We start from the raw sequence: 5,689 nt of genomic DNA, 5'->3' as shown, positions 1-5,689 counted from the left end.
CAAAGCCTTCTCTTTATTAGTAAATGGGGATCCAGTGACCGTCCCTAGCCCACGGAGTTGCTGCGAGGAGTCAAAGAGGTAATGCACTCTAACAACAAAAACGTGTGTTAAGGATCTCACAGTCCATTGGGAAGGGACATAGATACACAAATAAATGCCACACCACATGAGCAACTGTTCAGATGCCACCTCCTCCATGCAGCCCTCCAGGATATACCCTGAATCCCCAGGCAGAAGACGAGAAGTTCCTTCTGGAAGCCCTGTTGCCCTTTGCTCATTTCTCCTTAGCATCCCTTGTCTTTCTGTGAATGTTTATTGCAATTGTTTACATACCTGTCTTCCACACCTGCCAGTCCCTCCAGGGGAGGCATGTGGAAATTCCTTCCTAAAATCGACAAGGATATCCCCTCTAGGTTCAATCTAATGGCAAGGGTGGGATTCTGTGAGAAGGCCTAGAGTTGTGTTTTCTATCTGGACCTATCATGGAGGGCTTCAGGGAGGAGGTGATGTCTGAGCTGGGCCTTGAAGCCTGTGCAGGATTTAGAACAGCAACCGTTGGCATTTCAGGGGCAGCTGAAAAGGGTGAGGGACCGGGTAGCCACCTGTAGCACAGAGAGTGAGGATCAGGGAGATGGGGTTCAATCCGTTTCCCCTCTAAGTGGAGCCATCACCCTGAGCCAACACCTTGTCTCCCTGGGCTCTAGTCTCCCTTGTCAGTATTACCAGGGGGCTGTGCTAGCTAACCCCAACAGTCCTCGCCAGCTGGGACTCCCCTCCTGGGATAGCCCCAGATGGCAAAGTAGGAGTATGTCCTGGCTCGGAGAGCACCCTCCCAGTGACAGGCAGCTTGTGGCCCTGTCCCGAACTCTGTTCGGGAGAGTTTAGTGGGAAGGTTGTTTGGTTTTAGGGTAAGGATACAAGTTCTTGTGCCCAGTCCCGGATGGGTTTCGCCATACGCGTGTACGTGGGGAGAGGCACAGCCTTTGAAGAAAGATCTGGGAGAGTTGCCTATCCTCAGACATATCTGGGATTCCAGGGGACCGTGCTCACCCTGGCGAGCCAGGGTCAGGGCTCAGGATGCTGTCCCGGCTTGCTCAGGGCGGGCTTCTGGCCCAGTGGGGATGAAGAGCAGGGAAGCAGCTGCCACTTCTGCCACCCGAGCCTCCCACATGCCTCCTGCTGCTCCCAGGCCCCAGCTCTGAGGTCCCACAATGCTCTCATTGTCCACCAGCCCTGCCAGGCTGCCCCCAGGGAGCAACTCGGAGCCAAGGGCCTGGGCAGGGCCCTGATTCCTGGGGGCACAGCCTGGACAGAAAAGCACAGCCGACAGACCTACATGGAACTTGGAGAATCATAGGATCTGGCAGAAAAGCTTAGAAGAAGGAAATCGTAGAGTGAGAACAGCACGGGGGCTGAGGCTCTGCGCTCAGGGAGGGATGGCCCGGTTCCATCGCCTCACTCCCGTGCGTTATTTTAGTTGTTCAACTCTAAAGGTGACTTGCTCCACCTGACCTACCCAGATCTTTCATCTCTCCTGTGATCTGCCCCGTGGCCTGGTGGGCAAATTTCGTCTTGCTCACGTGGGGCCTGTTTTGCTTTAAAATTCAAGCCCGATTTTCCTCTGGCAGGGTTGATCCCATGGCAAACAATGTTGTGTTGGTATGAGAAAGTTAAAGTGAGTTTTTTCAAGTGATTGGTTAATACTGTGACCAGAATAGAAGTTTAAAAATTAACCCATGTCGTATGACCCACTTATAAGAGGTACCTAGTGCAGCCAAACGCGCAGAAAGTAAAATGGAAGTCGAGTGCCAAGCGGTACAGACTTTGGGGCATGATGAAAATGTTCTAAATAGGGACGACCAGGTGGCTCAGTCAGTTAAGCACCTGCCTTTGGCTCAGGTCGTGATCTCAGGATCCTGAGATCGAGCCCCATGTCAGGCTCCCCGCTCAGCAGAGAGCCTGCTTCTCCCTCTCTCTCTGCCTGCCGCTCTGCCTACTTGTGCTCTCTCTCACTGTCAAATAAATTTTAAAAAATCTTTCAAAAAAAATGTTATAAATAGTGGTGATAGTTGCACAACTCTGTCAATGTATTAAAAACCACTGAACTGTACAGTTGAAGAGAGTGGATTTTATGGTATGTGAATTCTATCTCAGAGCTGTTATTTTAAAGTTATACTGGCGGTTGTCATAAATTCAAACCATAATGATTTATAAAAAGTGAATCTGCCATCCAGTCTCACTCCCAGAGTTAACAGCCCCAGCATTTGGGCTGGTACCCTCTCTTCCTGATGTTGGCAAATTCCATAGGTAGGCTTATGTCAACGTTTCGATACGTAAATATACACGATATGAAATATCTATCACATGCATATGAATTTTGGTTTGCAAAAATGAGTTCCTTTTATACCTACTACTCTGCAGCTTGGTTTTTTCATTTCTTTCGAGAATGTATTTCCAGGACGTTCTTTTTACCAGTTGTGTGGTTTTCTGTAATGTAGCTGGTGCTGGAATGTAATTACCCAGTCCTTTACTAATGAGTGTTTAGGATGTTTCCAGTGCTTTGCTGTTAGCAAACAAAGACCATATTTGTATGTGCATCTCAGGGCCCCTGGGATAGTATTTTGGAAGACGGAATCCTCCACCTTTTATAGGTGTTGATGTTAAACTTGGGCAGATGACATCTTTGTCCAGGATCTTCTAGCAAGTCTGAGGCGGAGAGGGGTGGGGTGAAATGGGGCCAGCCAGGTCTCCTGTCCTACCCCCGGGAACGCACATACATACATGGAACTCTCTGGCTCTGAGACAGAACAGGTCCACAGGCCTCTATCCACTGGCCTCTGAGCAGGTGCAGAATCAGAAAACTCAACAGCCAGAGGTGCCTCGTGGTCCCCTCTGGGGCAGTCCTTCTCCTTTTTTCCTTTTTTTTTTTTTTTTAAATCTCTCTGTCCAACATGGGACTCAAACTCAATCACCAAAGATCAGGAGTCTCAAGGTCGAAGGACTGAGGTAGCCAGGGGTCCCCAACCCCTCTCCCTTTTGTCTTTCTGAAACTGACCTTGAGATCTGCGTGGGAAGGCAAACGTAAACCTTAGGTCCTGGTCAGTCCCTCACTCTTTCATTCCCACCAGTGTTCATCCTCTGTTAGCGTCTCCTACCCCAGTCGGTTCTGGTTTTCCATCCAGTCTTTACCTCATACCTCAGCCTATTGCAAGACAGCTTGGCAGAAGAATGGCCAGTGGAGAAAGCAAGGCTCTCTTTTTCAAAGGAGCCCAGGAGCTCCCTTGGACACCTTCCTTCCCCTTGCCCTTTATTGTGTTCACTCACCAGACTAGTCTGGCCCTACCACTGGGCTCCCTGCAGCTGTTACCCCAGATTCAATCAGAAAAGATTCCACCTCTGCCTGCAAGGACATCTCTCACTAGCTTGCATTCAATGTGCTTTCTGGAGGGATGGGTGTTCTTTTTTTTTTTTTTTTTTTAAAGACTTCTTAAAATTTATTTGACAGACAGAGATCACAAGTAGGCAGAGATGCAGGCAGAGAGAGAGGGGAAACAGGCTCCCTGCTGAGCAGAGAGCCTGTTGTGGGGCTCCATCCCAGGATCCTGAGATCTTGACCTGAGCCGAAGGCAGAGGCTTAACCCACTGAGCCACCCAGGCACCCTAGCTTTTATTTTTCAATTTTTGATGAGAATGTGATCCCTTAATTGGTAGTTTAAAAAAAGAAAGAAAGAAAGAAAGAAAAACACTGAATTAAGGGCCCCAACCCCTCAGTCCTAATCCTGAAATTATTGTAGGATTTGGGGTCAGTGACTTGACTTGCCTAGCTCTCTGTGGCTTCTGACCTCACTCCACCTGTAAACACAGTACCAACTCCCTGTCCCTTCCCTTCCCTTTTATAAAGCCCACAAATGGGCTAATGGGGATGCTGAGGGCTGTGCCATTTAAGTTATTATTATGGCAACAGGGATCAAGGTCTGATCAGGAGCTGTCTTCAGGGACCTGAAGGAAGCCCCTTAGGCTACTGAGGACAGAAGTATAATCCCTCTTGGGTTTTAAGGAAAGAGTCCTGATGGTCTTTGAAGGCCAAGGTGGGTCCTGAGGCTGAGTCTTTGATTTAGAGAAAGAAACCTTCGTTTCCTGGAGTGGCTTTCGCTCCAGAGACAGGCCGGTGAGGGGCCAGGAGGGCTCACTGGGCCACTTGGCCCTTGGCAGCCACTTCCTAGGTGGCCGGGGAGAGTCCACATTCTGGGCCAAGAATGTGCCTTCATGCCTTGAACAGATCTAAGGTGGAAGGCTGGCCCGGTTGGGGTCATAATGGCATTCTGGGCTGGGGCTTGGTATGTCCTTTAGGAGGTGGGAAGCCCCAAGTGGGCTTCTCTCCTCAATCATTTCCTCAAAAGGCCCACGTGAGAAGCTGGTACAAAATGTTTTCAATCCATTTTGCCTCATGTTTAAATACCAGGTTACCAGGTAACCAGAGTTAGAATTTGTGGATGATGACTTCAAGGTCAGGCACATTATATCTTAATCCTCTCAGCCACTTCGTAAAGCTAGAATTATCCCAATTTTTTTAATTGGAGAATAATTAACATGCGGTGTTATATTGGTTTCAGGCGCACAACGGGTCAACAATTCTATACATTATTCAGGAAGTATCCCTATTTTTAAGGCATGGAAACTGAGGTTCAGGGAGCCACAAGATCACACCGCTGAGGGAGTGGGGAAAGCCAGGATTCCAGTCTGGGTGCCTAGGACTCCCAAGATCCTGCTCTTTCCGACCTCCAAGGGCTGAGGGGTGACAGAGGTGACTAAGATCCTGCTACTTCCCTCCGGGGAGGGGGAGGAGGGAGGTGGAGCTACAGACCCATCCCAACTAACTATTCCATCGGTCAGAGTGACGTCACCACCGGGACAGTGGAGTGGAAGGCTGATTCATCTGAGGTCAGGAGGGACCTCTGGGAGGAGTGGCTGACCCAGGTCTTGGAGAGGGGAGCAGAATGAGGCTTGGGGGTTCAAGGGCCTGAGTCTCAGATCCCCAGCAGAAAAGGGCTGCTTCCTATGGGTTCTGCCCCCAGGGGCCCCACCCACCACCATTCTGATGGGGAGATCACTGAGCCTACAGTGGCGGCAGAGACCTCTGAAAGACCAGTTAGCAGGCTCAACACTTCAGTGGTTGCGCACCTGGACCCATGGGGGTGGGGTGAGAGCATGAAGTCTCCCTGGCAGTAGATGGGGGAGGGGCTGGTGGCAGAACTGTGGAGGTCAGGGGCGTTTTGGAGTGGTGAGACTGGGTCTGGGAAGCTGGTGGCCCTCTGGGGGTGCTTTGGGGGTCAGCGGGGGAACTGCCTGATTGGCCTGAGGCGCGGGAAATGCCTGTCCAAAGTTTCAGGCAGGAGAGGTGAGTGGGTTTAGAGAAGTCAGGGTGGGGGATCTGGAGGTCCTTAGGCCAGAGTGGGAAGAAGGCGGGCTGGGAGAAAGGAGAATTCCAGGTGGGCGGCGTGGTGGAGGTCGTCGGGTGGAGAAGTCATTGTGGGACGGGCGAGTTGGCAGTGGGTGAGGGGTCCAGGGGCTGTCCCGGAGTTCTTTGAGAGGTTCCAGAGGGAGAGCGGTGACCGCGATCGCCCAGCAGGGGGGCTGCGCGGTGTCTGGCCCTCGGGCGGGCGGGGGCGCGTCTGGGGGCGGAGCCGCC

Source organism: Mustela erminea, chromosome 6 (genome assembly GCF_009829155.1).
Source record: "Mustela erminea isolate mMusErm1 chromosome 6, mMusErm1.Pri, whole genome shotgun sequence".
Classification (NCBI taxonomy): Eukaryota; Metazoa; Chordata; class Mammalia; order Carnivora; family Mustelidae; genus Mustela; species Mustela erminea.
Note: the sequence above shows the minus strand (reverse complement) of the source record.